Below are 14,759 nucleotides of genomic sequence, written 5' to 3'. Positions count from 1 at the left end.
ATAGAACTGCCCCTGGAGTTTCTGAGACTGTAGCTCATTACAAGAATAAAAAGCCCTATCTTTCTCCTACCCAATTATAATACACATTATTTCAATAAATTAATTTTCACATTAATTTCTATTTGTTTATTCATTAACTAGCAATTTATCACATTTGGCAGGTAATATATAGGGGTTACAGGAAAGCAGATTTTTGGCTCAATTTACAGAACATTTTTTTTAACAGATATTTTCATGAAAGTCCTAAATAATGCTCTTCAAGCAGATTCAGCTGACCGGAGTGAGCAGAATTGGGCCCTGTCTAGCTTAGGCTATATGCAGATCAGAGCTGGGTGGAGCAGTGATTTTACCCTAAGTTGTCACAAGTGGGAAAAATCAAAAGGGGGATCAAGCCTGTGGCTTTTGGAGTTTTGATCTTTAAAAGTCAAACTAGAGACCATCTTGGGTCAGAGCTGTACTGGGCAGATGGAAAGGGCATCTGCCCTGCAGCTGGGGGTCCCCTACTCTGCCTTACATAGATACCTGAGCCTGTGGCATAGCTTTTTCCCTTTGCCTGACAACCATGCCCACCAGTAAGAATGCTAATGCACCAGCTGCCCAGCTTAACAGACCCAAGAACCACAGAAATGAGGTGGAAACACATAGACGTTAAGGTGAAACGAAGAAGCATGACCAGATGCTGAAAAGGGAAAATATCAGCTCCTTTCCTGATCATACTGTATCTTCACTGCGGGGAAACCTAAGCAATCAGGGTACAACAAATTGGTCTGTTGGTAACGTTGTCAAAGGCCCACATGACAACCATTTGGAAAGCCAACTCCAGGCTGCTCGAGCTCCTGGGAAACGACTTTCCAGGAAAAGAACAGCCCCCCAGGAACAACACAGTCGGAGCTGGCTTGATTCGAGATTGTTTGTCCTTCTTGGGCAGACTGACTGTGGTCCCGTTTAAGTCGGCTTGAGCACTCGTTAACATTGCTTTGGGGACTTCAGAACACACCCAGGCTGTGGTAGCTGCAGGTGCAATCCCAGCATTCCTTTCTTTGTTGGCCTCTCTGCATGCTCACAGGTGTGAATAAGCTGAGTGGGTTCTGGGAAACATCGTAGGTGATGACTCACCTTTTGAAGACTTGGGTATAAAGTATGATGCAGTTGACCCTCTGCAGGCTCTCCTTGCAATTCCTGTTATGTCTTCTTTAGCATGTGGTTACTTGTGTCATCTCACCTGCACAGTTTCAAATCTTTGTTGAAACAAGAATCCTGTGCCGTTAGACCAGTGGTTCTCAACCTTCCTGATGCTGAGACCCTTTCATACAGTTCCTCATGTTGTGGTGACACCTCCCCCAACCATAAAGTTATTTTTGTTGCTACTTCATTTAACTGTAATTTTGCTACTGTTATGAATCGGGCGACCCCTGTGAAAGGGTCGTTTGACCCCAAAGGGGTTGCGACTCACAGATTGAGATCCGCTGCGTTCGACACTGTTGAGCAAATTCTTCCTACTTAAGTTCTTCTCCTGCATCATGATGACCCAGAAGTGCTGGCAGTGACTGCCGGGCTATTTCCTGCCTAACTGATGGTGGAACCGAACAGACTGAAATAGTGAAAACAAGTATTGTACTACGACTTGTGAAACTTCTTGGAGGGTCTGAATTTCCCATTGTGATTTCTGAGCTAAGAGTAGGGAATATTGTCACGAATAGATGAACAGACTCAGGTTATGATAGATGCAGGAGCAAGTGCTGTATTTCCCAGCTTGCTGACTAACCTCCAAAACGAATATTCAGAGGGAAGCTACATGGACGATGTAACACATCACAGCAGGCAAGAAGGCCAAGTACAGCAAGTTGTCAATCATGTATTAGCCCCATTCTTCCTTGACAGTCTCACTAAGGCAGACAAAAAGAAGCTGTCTGGGCTGTGACCAACTATTCACACAGTGGAACAATTTAACAGATTGCCTATGTTGTCCACGGTGGCATCATAAAAATACAGCCATGTACATATGTAAATATACTTACATAGGATGATGGGAAATAGATCTACGTGCATATATCTATAGGTTTAGTATTAAGGCAGCAGAGAGACATTGGACCTCTACCCAAGTACTTCTTCAATGCAAGAACACTTTGTTGTATTAAACAGGCATTCCATGATGCACACCTTCCCTACATGATCGCTGAAATGTGGTAAAGAAAGCTGATGGTGCCCGGCTCTGATGGTATAGCCTCTGGGGTCTTAAAGCCTTGAAGATAAAAAAGCAGCTATCTAGCTGAGAAGCAACAAAGCCCATATAGAAGAAGCACACCAGCATGCGTGATCACGAGGTGTCGAAGGGATCAGGTATCAGACATCAAAGAACAAAAAGTCATTTCATTGTAAATGAAGGGGAGTGCAGAGTGGAGACCCAAAGCCTAGCTGTAGGCAACTGGGCATCCCCTTACAGAAGGGTTACAGGGAGGAGACAAGTCAGGCAGTGTGCAGTGTAGCAATGATGAAACATGCAACTTTCCTCTGGTTCTTGAATGCTTCCTCCCTCCCACTATTATGATCCCAATTCTACCTTACAAGTCTGGCTGGACCAGAGGATGTACACTGGTACAGATAGGAACCGGAAACACAGGGAAGCCAGGACAGATGATCCCTTCAGGACCAGTGATGTGAGTGGCAATACCTGAGGGTGGATGGAAGGTGGGTAGAAAGGGGAATGGATGATAAGGATCTACATATAACCTCCTCCATGGTTATATGAAGGAGAGGTCAGGCAGTGTAAGGCATGAAAAAAAAATTTATAAATTATCAAGGATTCATGAGGGAGTGGGGAGCAGGTAGGGAGGGAGCAAATGAGGAGCTGATACCAAGGGCTTAAGTGGAGGGCAAACATTTTGAGAATGATGAGGGCAATGAGTGTACAAATGTTCTTGGCACAATGGATGGATGTATGGATTATGATAAGAGTTGTATGAGCCCCCCCAAAAAATGATTTTTAAAAAAATTGATGAATCTTTTAATTGAAACAGATACCAAGGTTATTCTAGTTACTCTGGATGTCATTTCAAATATTGTTCAAGCTCCTGTGAAAATTAGTGAATCTGAGAAACTTAGTGGAATGATTCACAATTTGGAGGCTTGGACAAGATTGAAATTCTGCAAAACCATGCAAACCAGTCTGTATACAAGGCGTCTTTGAGCTTGATTGAAAAGTATTTCTCTGTAGAAGAAGAAGATCAGAACTGGTGCCAGAAGTGACCTCTGATGGCACCCCTGGGATCTTTAACAGTTAAGATTGCACAGCTAGTCCTAAGGCTCTGTATACTTTGACATACGTTCATCATCTTCTTCCCCTACTAAGACTTCTTTATAAATGTAATTTTTTCATGTATCACTTTTAACAACAAAACTAGATTTGAATAGTTCCAAACCGCACATACTGTATAAGACCTGCCTCCTACCACTGGATTTCTTACATCTTTGTGACCTTTCATATCTTGCAGTGTCCTGTAAATAAAGATTAAATTCCACCCTTTCCAATTACTTGATTAAAAAAAATTTTATAAAGCTAACAAGGGCAGCCAGTCTCAGATTTCAAGCTGAATTGGTTAAGCCAACTTAAGTCAAAGCAGGGCTGGGACCAGGTGGGAAAGCCCAATGCTGGAAGCTGGTGAGACCTGGAGCAGAACAGGAAATAAGAGCAAGTGTGGGAGCCAGGAAGTGGGACCTCGATAATTGCTGACTATTTGTATGAGCATACTGTGTGTGGCTGGCAGGACTGGGTAAATAATCAGTGGGGCCCAATACAAATGAAAATTCAGGGCCTTCATTCAAAATGACTGAGCTCCTCACTACAGCAAGAGCAGTGCATTTAGGCAAAGGTGGGCCAGCACGGACTTTCACCTCCAGCCTCAGCCTCCCCCACTAGCCAGCCGTGGGTCCAGAGCTGGGGGGAAGGCAAGCTCTGAACTCTGTGCTAAGCAGAGGCTGCAGACCCCGGCAGTTGCTGGACCTACACTGGATGAAGTGGCCCAAGACATGTCCCTTGAAACCCCTTCTTCATGAAGACTTTCATTTTTCCCAGCTAGCTCCACCTGGGATTTCATAGATACCACACAGAGTGCACAACAAGCCAACCAAAAAGATAACAAAGGTCCTTAGCTCATGTCTAACAACACAGGGACTTGTCTTGGACCAAATTTTGCTACTGATTAAAGACTACCGTTCAAGTGTAAATTAAGCAGGGAAGGCAGTAGCAAAGAGTACAAGTAGTACTAGTTAGGTGAGGTGCAGTTTACAGTACTCATTCATTTGCTCAGGTTTCCAGTACAATGTTGATGCCAGGGATCACAGGTGTCTCATTTACTTGGCCAGCAGTTCTCAACCTGTGGGTCAAGACCCCTTTGGGGGTCGAACAACCATTTCACAGGGGTCACCTGATTCATAACAGTAGCAAAATTACAGTTATGAAGTAGCAACGAAAATAACTTTATGATTGGGGGAGGGGTCACTACAACATGAGGAAGTATATGAAAGGGTCGCAGCATTAGGAAGGTTGAGAACCACTGTACTTGACCCACCAAACCCATTTCCATCAAGTTGATTCTGGCTCATTGTGATCCTACACAGTGTCCTGAGGATGTACATTTCTACTGGACCAGATAGCCTCATCTTGCTCTTGGTGGGTGTGAATTCCCAAGCTTAAAGTTAGCAGTTCACCATTTACCTAGCAACATTACCAGAGTTCCTCATCTACTTGAAGAAAAGGTCTATTTCCTTTGTCACTACAGTACAGTTAATGCCTAAGCATGGCCCTGTAAGTTACAGTCCTCCATTTTATGTTGTACTCTAAATGCTAGCCTCTCTACCTGTGGTTATAGTCCTGTTTTGTACTGAGCTGTCTGTTCCATTCATTAGGCAGGCTTAATGTGGGATGTGTCTTGTGCACATCATCACCTTTAGTTTCTTTGGACGTATGGTTTGCAAATTAGCCATCGTCTTTTATGCATGGGTTAAAATAAGAACTAACTTCCTGTTTCAAGCTCTTCCCTTATTATGCAAACCACCAGCTTCCTGCGTAATTAAGAAAAGTAGAAGGCTGGGGTCACGGAACTCACACAGACCGGATCTGGTCCTCCTGACCTATACAGTTACATGTTGAGCTGTGAGCCGAATCGTTGAAAATCCAAAACCACTAACAGCCCTGTGGGAGAAAGCCTGGGCTTTCTACTGCCATAATCAGTTACAGTCTCAGAAACTCCTCGGGGGTTGCTATGAGTCAGCATTGACTCAATGGTAGTGAGTTGGTTTCTGGATTAACATATACAGTAATGACCCATGTGTACTAACATGACCTTTCAATGTCAGGAGGCTGAAAATACACTTCCCTTCATCAATGCACTACACCTGGGCAAAATGCCACTTTTAAAACTCCCCTTCCTGACTAAGGATGTGCAGATGACTAGTTTTGTGCTGCATCATTTGGGCATCAATCAGACACCCTGAAAAAATGCTGGCCAAGAACTTTAAAAGCCATTTTGGAAAAGTTACATATTTGGGATATCTTTAACCTCTACCTCATAGGAGACAGACCTATCCCAGAAATTATACTTAGAGTTACATCTAGCAACACTGACAGAAACGCCAAAAGAGTGGCAATCTGGAAATTAGATGCATGTTTTCATACTGTAAGACGTCGCCCTGAGAATAGATCCCGGTAAAAGAAATACATTATTCAATTAAACACAAAACTCCAAACAATAGATCGGTATCCCTTATCCTTCTGAGAGGGAAAATGTTTCTGAATATTGAGGTTGGCACCTTGCAGATGACCCATCAGTCTTTTGTGACTTGAGTTCAGGTTTGCTCTTTGGTGTGGCTAACCAAGAGAGATATTTTAATTTTGCTTTTGGCCATTTTGTATCTCTGTCGCTGTACTGAGCAACTTTGGCTCAGTTTACTCTCTTACGCTGCATCTTCAACTGGTTCTCCTCTAACTGATTTCTTGACACTTGAGGCCGAAGCCAATTACCTGACCTGATCCACCAGCTCCCACAGCCTTGTGAGTCAACAGTCCAGGAGAAGCTTCCTGGTGGCTATCTGAGCTACAGATGCCAGACTCGCCAGCCTCAACACCCTCATGAACGATTTCTTTCATGGTTTATGAGGTCTGTAAGACATTGCATTGGATTGCAGACCATTAGACTTTAGGGGAAATAGCACAGGGAGGAGTGGTGGTTGATATCAGGGATTATGGAGTGTTATAGCATTTTGGTGGAATGGCTTAAGCTTTGGCTTAAGTCAACAGTTCAATCCCACCAGATAGTGGGGGGGGGGGGGCAGGGAGGGCAGGAGACAAAGATGAGACCCTCTGCTTTGATAAAGATGTAGAACCTTGGAAAGCCTAAGGAGCAGTCTACCCTGTTCTATAGGGCTGCTATTAGTCAAAATAGACTACATGACAATGGATTGGGTTTGGTCTCAAGGGGAGAAATATGTGTGGTTCAGAAGTCTTGGGGTTGCAGTGAGTTAAACATTGAACTGCTAACCACAAGGTTTGGTGGTCACAGCCATCAGCTGCTCCAAGGAAGAATGAGGCAGTCTGATTTCATCAGAATTTGCAGCCTTGGAAACCCTATGGAACAGTTAGACTCTGTTCTTTGTGCAGCACTGTGACTCAGCATTGACTCTCTGGGAGTGGGCTTGGTTTGGGTTTACTGGTGTTTCACGAGCTAGGTCACCTTTAAATTTGCCAAGTCATGTGGCTCATAAAGCAAGTTTCTTCTTCATGCAAAGAAATGGGGGAACTAGGAGAGTAAAAGGCCACTAACTGGGTATGCTGGCAGAGTGACTTAGCATCTTCTGCACAAGCTTAAACTGGCAGTGAAAGCTTATTGGTGGGAAAAAAACCCTCACTGAAGGTTTGATACTGAGTTGTCTTGAAGCTCTGTATTGACAATGGCACAACAAAAAGTTGCATATACACTACAGTGGGATTGATTTTAACATAAGAACCAGAGCATCTTAACTATCTATTGTCCATAAGAGTCTGAATTAGATAAATCATTTATCGAGACAAATCATCGAAGCATGTGATTGGGGTTGTTAGTTCTTTGTCCTTAAACTAAATAGGCTGTTATCTGAAACTTGCTCTAAAGCACAGAAAAGCTAAATCACAAGTCAAAAATGATGAAGCAAGAAAGAGCTGAACAGAAGATTTCAGAAGACAAGGAAAGCTATTATGAAATGTGTAAAATCTGGACGTAGAAAACCACAAGGAAAGAATCTACCCATTTCTCAGCTGAACGAACTGAAGGAAAAAGTGAAGCCTTGATTAGCAATATTGATCTTGATCAGTCTCAGCCCTGATACAATTAAGACGTTGACTCAAGGGTGTGACCTAATCCTGTATAGACAGACTCTGTGGGAAAGCTTCTCCACTACTTGCTAGTCCAGATCCTGTATCCAGCTCACCAACCTGCCTGTTAGCTGCTAACGCTGGAAGATATCAGTGGCCTGCCATATTGCCTGTCAACTTTTGATTCATTCGACTCTACAGCCACAGACAGAATTGGATCCACTGCCTCTGTCTCCGCCAGCCTCTGGGCTTCTTGCTTCTTGGTTAATCTTCCTGCTTCTTGGTTCATCAGTCTCCATGTGCATACATAATTCAGGCAAAGCCTCCACCTTAACATCTGATGCCTGGATTTAAACCAGGTTATACATAACCAATGCTATAATTGTGTGTTATCCATAAGGTTTTCTGTGGCTAATTTCTCTGAAATGGACAGCTGTGTTAGTCTGGGTTGGCTAGACAAATTCATCGACACTCATGTATATAAGAAATAGCTTTAAATCAAAGAGTAATTGTATATTGAGAAACCATTCCAGCCCAGTCCAGATCAAGTCCATAAGTCCGATATTAGCCCATATATCCGATATTACAGGTCTATAAATTCCTCTTCAGACTCATGCAATACATGCAATCCTGCCAAATGCAGGAAGATCATAGGCCAGTGCATGGAAAGTCTTGTGGACACAGTAATGGTGGAAGCATTTCAGCTCTGGCAGGGGTCTCCACGGGTTCCTCTAGCTCCAGGACTCTGGCTCCATCAGTGTAGCTCCATGTGGCTTGTCAACAGAAATGTCAAGCAGAGGGAGAGAGAGTGTGTCTTGCCTCCAGGGAGGAAGGTAGGAGTTTCCATAATCTTCAGGGGAAGGCCATGCCCACACAGAGGACTCTATGCTAGACCCCACCCCTTTGCTCAAATTGACAGGAGATTATGTAACTGCCACAACAGCCTATTCCTTCTACTTGGTCTGTTCTTATGCTGGAAGCTCTGCTGAAACCTATCCACTTTGGGTGATCTAGCTTGGATTTGAAAATAGCAGTGATATAGCTTCCAGCATCACAGCAACACACAAGCCACTGTCGTATGACAAACTGTCAAGTTGAAGCTGAGGAAAATTCAAATTAGTGCATGAGAGCCAAAATATAATCTTCAGTCTATACACCTGAATTTCAAGAACAGATTTGACACATTGAACACTAATGACAGAAGACCTGATGAGCAATAGGATGACATAAAGAACATCATACATGAAGAAAGCAAAAGGTCATTAAAAAGACAGGAAAGAAAGAAAAAGACAAAGTGGATGGCAGAAGGGACTCTGAAACTTTCTCTTAATCATAGAGTAGCGAAAGCAAATGGTAGAAATGAAGTCAAATAACTGAACAGAAAATTGCAAAGGGCAGTTTAAGAAGACAAAGTAGTATAGTGAAATGTGCAAAGATCTAGAGTTAGAAAATCACAAAGGAAGAACAATCTCAGTATATTTTAAACTGAAAGAAAAAATTTTAAACACTCAAGAAAAAATTCAAGCCTCAAGATGCAACACCACTGATATTGCATGCAAGCAAACTTTTGCTGAAAATCATCCAACAACAGTTGCAGAAATACATTGACAGGGCACTGCCAGAGGTTCAAGCTGGACTCAGAAGAGGATGTGAAACAAGGGATATCATTGCTGATTTCAGATAGATCTTGCCTGAAAGCAAAGGATACGAGAAAGATATTTGCATGTGTTTCGTTGACTATGCCAAGCCATTCGACCCTGAGGAGAATGGGATTTCCAGAACCCTCCATTGTGCTCCTACAGAACTTGTACATGGAGACACAGTTGTGTGAACAGAACAAGGGAATACTGCATGGTTTAAAGTCAGAGTTGTATCCTATCCCCCTACTTATTAAATCTGTATATATCAGAGATTATCTGAAGAAGAATGTGGCATCAGGATTGGAGGAAGGCTTATTAACAAGGTGCAGTGCGCAGGTATCACAAACTTGCTTGCTGAAAGTGAGGAGGGCTTGGAGAGAACTTGATGCATATCAAGGATTGCAACCTTTAGATGGATTTGACTCAATGTAAAGAAGGGTTGGATTAGGTAAATCTGCTGCACAAACACCCTTTAGAGGATTGAAAACCAAAGGTGTTACTTTGAAGACCCTGACCCAAGTTATGGTATTTTCTATTGCCTCCTATGCACGTGAAAGTTGGACATTGAATAAGAAAGACCAAAGAGGAGTCTATGCATTTGAACTGTGGTGATGGAGACGAATATTGAAAGGAGGAAGTGAAATCAGAGCGTAAACCATAAACACCTGCTCTGCAAAAGGCTATGATGACAGAATGATGTGTATTTGAGTTTTATTGACTATACAAAGGGATGATAAACTATGGGTAGCCTTCAGAAGAATTCCAGCACACTTTATTGTGCTCATGTGGAACTTGTACATGGATCGAGAGGCACTTGTTCAAACAGAGCAAGAGAATACGGCATGGTTTAAAAGCAGGAAAGGTGTGTGTTAAGGTTATCTCCTTTCATAATACTTATTAAAACTTATGCTGAGAAAATCATCAGAGAAGCCGGATAATATGAAGAAGACTGTGGCATCAGGATTGGAGGAAGGCTTAATAACAATCTGCAATATGCAGATGACACAGCCTTGCGTGCTGAAAGTGAGGAGGACTTGACCTTGTTGATGAAGATCAAGGATTGTAAACTTCAGTGTGGATTTCAACTCAATGTAAAGGAGGCCAAAATCCTCACAACTGGACTAATAGGCAACACCATGATCAATGGAGAAAAAGGTTGGAGTTGTCAGGGATTTGTCTTACTTGGATCCACAATCAATACTCACTCATAGAAGCAGCCATCAGAAGATCAAATAATGCTCCCGAAGCATGTACCCTTGGAGACAGAGCCCCTACGTGCCCGAGTTGGAGGAGCGCTGCTGTCACCACCATCCGTCCTGCTGTGGCACGAGAACTCCTTGGAAGTGACCTGTGAGGGCTACTTTAATTCTGTCCCTCGAATCCTTAACAAGATGGGAGGAGATCAGGTTGACATTGACCTGCCCAACAAGAAGGTCTACGTGGACTCAGAGCACAGTGTGGACATTCTTCTGGAGACCCCGAGGAAAATAGGGAAAATCGTTTCCTGCCTTGGCCCCCAGTAGCAGGGGCCTGGCCCCTGTCCCACAGGATGGACCAAAGCAGGCAGGTTGGCTGACCCTCTCTTGTCCTGGCTTTCAGAAAGACCTGGAACCTGGCATCCTGCTCGGTGATGGGAGTTCCTTTGGAGACCCTCACTCACCGTATTCCTCCCTTGTTTCCTTGATATTGCGGACACTGCTCTTTTCCCCTGCCCCTTTATTTTACCAAGCATGATGTCCTTCTCCAGGGACTGGTCTCTCCTGGCAATATGTCCAAAGTATGTGAAATGAAAACTTGGCATCCTTGATTCCAAGGAGCACTTTAGCCATAGTTCTTCCAAGACACATTTGTCTGTCCTTTCAGCAGTCCAGGGTACTTTCAGATTTGGAGTTTATTATGTACAATTTTTAAATGACAGAGGCTGGTGTGGTTCTTGCATGTGGACTTAGTTGATGCTTCACTTAGTTGGCTGCTTGGAGATAAGCTTTTAAGATGCTGGATGCTATTCTTTCTGATAGCCAGGCACCATTGTTTTCTACACCACACTTTTTGTAGCACCTGTGCCTTCAGTGATCCCTTCTTGGAGCAAGCATTGATTGAACATGGCCATGTCATAAAAACTTAAGTGTTCTGCGTTTGGGGCTAGAATGAAGTGCAAGCTCAAAATCTATTCCTGTATGCATGTATTACATATATGTCTCTGATTTTCATTTTGGAGAACTCATTATCATTTTATAATAGAGAACTTATAAATAATCCCCATGGGGCGTAAGGTGATTCTATTGACAGGGTCATTAATTTAGTCAGTGGTAGAGAATTTAAAACACTGTTGAGAAAAGGAAATCACACAAGTAAAGGCCATCTTCAGACTCCAATACATGAGTTGTTGACTTGTACAGATTAAACTCTTAAATGACACTATTTACACAAACTATGGGAGTTGGATAAGGTAAGACTTTCAATAACATTCACTCACAAAGGGAGAAACCATGTTCTCCAGATGAATACATGTCATAAAAAAGCAAGGAGTGTATTAAGATAGTAAATACTTGGTAGCCCTGGGTCACCATTCATTGTGTTGTTCATTCTGGTTAACCCACCAACAGAAAGGCAATTGCCTTCTCTGAGATAAGCATGCACCTTCCCCCATCTCTTGGCTTATATATACAGTCACTTCATTTATCACTCATGTCTGCTGATTTGTGGTGACCTTAGCACAATGTTGGATGGCACCAACTGAACGATCTCCCCATGCCCAAATCTTGAAAACTGACCCCAGCTAAGGTGAGGTCTCCTTTGTCGAAGGGGTTTTTAGGGCATACATGTAAAAGGAGTGATATATATTCATGGATCCTAGGTGAGGTAGTTAGTTTATTGTGCCAACCTGGCTGATAAACACATGTGGGCAGAGGGATAAATGATTTGGTGAGCCTCGCCTTTTTAGTTCTTGGGTTTTTTGCTTGGTGATGGTCGGACCAGGATGCAGCTGCCTTAGCCAGTTCCCTGCTTCAGCTGGCAAGGCTCACTTCTTGCAAGACATTCCTGAGGAGAAGCAGCATGGACCTACCCCAATGCAGCCCTGGGTGCTGGAGCAGCCGTGTGGAGACCCCTGCCAGTGCTGAGATGCTTACACATTCACTGACTCAGCTTTCCTCCTGCAGTCAGCATCATTGTGTCTGTTTTGTGAGATGGAGGAGGACTTCATGGATTGGTGTTGGACATATGGGTTAATGTTGGACTTGTGGGCTTAGGCAGCACTGGGTTGGGATATTTTCTTGAAAACTCTCTTATACATATGAGTTTCTGTGAATTTGTTTCTCTAATATACCCAGACTAACATACTAGGCATACCCTCTACCTAATTTCGTGAGAGACCGGACTAGAAGATCACATGGCTTGAGAATAAAGGCCCGCCTTCATCTTGACATTTATCCTTATAGTAGTGGATTCATACAATACTTGTTCTTCTGTGATTGACTAACTTAGAGTAATGGTTTCCAGGCACATCCATGTCATGAAATGTTTCATGGTTTCCTGCCTGTTTTTTTTGGGGGGGGGGGAGGGGGATGCACAGTATGTATGCACCAGAGTTTCTTTTCATTCTTCTACTGATGGGCTTTGGAATATTTCCAGTTTCTTGCTATTGGCTGATTGTGTTGTTTAGCTCTTCTGTTTCTTTATTGAGTTGGTGTGTTAAAGTCTCCTACTACTATTGTCGACCTCTTTATTTCTGTTTTCCATTCTGTGAGAATTTGATTGGTGTGTTTTAATAGTCTTTCATTGGGTGCTTATATGTTCATTAAGATTATATGCTCTTGGTTGAATGTTCCTTTAATCATTATGTAGTGTCCATTCTTGCCTCTGATCACGCTATTTGCCTTGGGGTCTATTTTTTTTTTCAGGTTAAATGGAACACCTTATCATTTATTCTCCCTTTTTAAAAACAATTTATTAGGGGCTCATACAACTCTTATCACAGTCCATACATATACATACATCAATTGTACAAGGCACATCTGTACATTCTTTGCCCTAATCATTTTTTCTTCCTCTTTTCTTTTTTTCATTTTATTAGGGACTCATACAACTCTTATCACAATCCATACATATACATACATCAATTGTATAAAGCACATCCATACATTCCCTACCCCAGTCATTCTCAAAGCATTTGCTCTCCACTTAAGCCCTTTGCATCAGGTCCTCTTTTTTTTTTCCCTCCCTCCCCGCTCCCCCCTCCCTCATGTGCCCTTGGTAATTTATACATCATTATTTTGTCATATCTTGCCCTATCCGGAGTCTCCCCTCCCCCCCTTCTCTGCTGTCCCTCTCCCAGGGAGGAGGTCACATGTGGATCCTTGTAATCAGTTCCCCCTTTCCAACCCACTCACCCTCCACTCTCCCAGCATCGCCCCTCACACCCTTGGTCCTGAAGGTATCATCCACCCTGGATTCCCTGTACCTCCAGTCCTCATATGTACCAGTGTACAGCCTCTGCCCTATCCAGCCCTGCAAGGTAGAATTTGGATCATGGTAGTTGGGGGAAGGAAGCATCCAGGATCTGGGGGAAAGCTGTGTTCTTCATCGGTACTACCTCGCACCCTAATTAACCCATCTCCTCTCCTAAACCCCTCTATGAGGGGATCTCCATTGGCCGATACTTGGGCCGCCTTGGGTCTCCACTCTGCACTTCCCCCTTCATTTAATATTATATATATATATATATATATATATATATATATATATACACACACACACACATATATCTTTTTTTTTTTGCATGATGCCTTATACCTGGTCCCTTGGCACCTCGTGATCGCACTGGCCGGTGTGCTTCTTCCATGTGGGCTTTTTCGCTTCTGAGCTAGATGGCCACTTGTTCACCTTCAAGCCTTTAAGACGCCTTGGGGCCTATTTTATCAAAAATTAATATTATCGCTCCTGAATTTCTGTTGATAGTTTTTGTTTTTTTGTTCAGAATTTTATATTTGTCACTTCATGGTCTTCCTGCCTGTATAGTTTCTGTTGACTTGTCCAAACTTATTCCTATCAGTTTTCCTTTGTAAATAACTGTTCTTTTTTTTTTTTTTTTAACAATTTATTGGGGCTGATACAATTCTTTTCACAGTTCATACATATACATACATCAATTGTATAAAGCACATCTGTACAGTCTTTGCCCTAATCATTTTTTTTCTCTTTTCTTCTTTTACATTTTATTAGGGACTCAAACAACTCTTACCACAATCCATACATATACATACATCAATTGTATAAAGCACATCCATACATTCCCTGCCCCAATCATTCTCAAGGCATTTGCTCTCCACTTAAGCCCCTTGCATCAGGTCCTCTTTTTTTTTTTCCTCCCCCTCCCTCCCCTTTCCCCCCTCCCTCATATGCCCTTGGTAATTTATACCTCGTTATTTTGTCATATCTTGCCCTATCCGGGGTCTCCCTTCCCCCCTTCTCTGCTGTCCCTCTCCCAGGGAAGAGGTCACATGTGGATCCTTGTAATCAGTTCCCCCTTTCCAACCCACTCACCCTCCACTCTCCCAGCATCGTCCCTCACGCCCTTGGTCCTGAAGGTATCATCCACCCTGGATTCCCTGTACCTCCAGCCCTCATATGTACCAGTGTACAGCCTCTGTCCTATCCAGCCCTGCAAGGTAGAATTCGGATCATGGTAGTTTGGGGGAGGAAGCATCCAGGATCTGGGGGAAAGCTGTGTTCTTCATCGATACTACCTCACACCCTAATTAACCCATCTCCTC

General features: G+C 43.1%; 1 pseudogene; it reads left to right on the top strand.

The window, feature by feature from the left end:
- Window positions 1–562: 562 nt before the first annotated feature.
- Window positions 563–3,281, top strand: LOC142440357 (importin subunit alpha-1 pseudogene; annotated as a pseudogene).
- Window positions 3,282–14,759: the final 11,478 nt, after the last annotated feature.

The sequence above is a fragment of the Tenrec ecaudatus genome, chromosome 1, assembly GCF_050624435.1.
Source record: "Tenrec ecaudatus isolate mTenEca1 chromosome 1, mTenEca1.hap1, whole genome shotgun sequence".
Classification (NCBI taxonomy): Eukaryota; Metazoa; Chordata; class Mammalia; order Afrosoricida; family Tenrecidae; genus Tenrec; species Tenrec ecaudatus.
The sequence above is the reverse complement of the archived record's forward strand: the minus strand, read 5'-3'. Positions and strand labels throughout refer to the sequence as shown.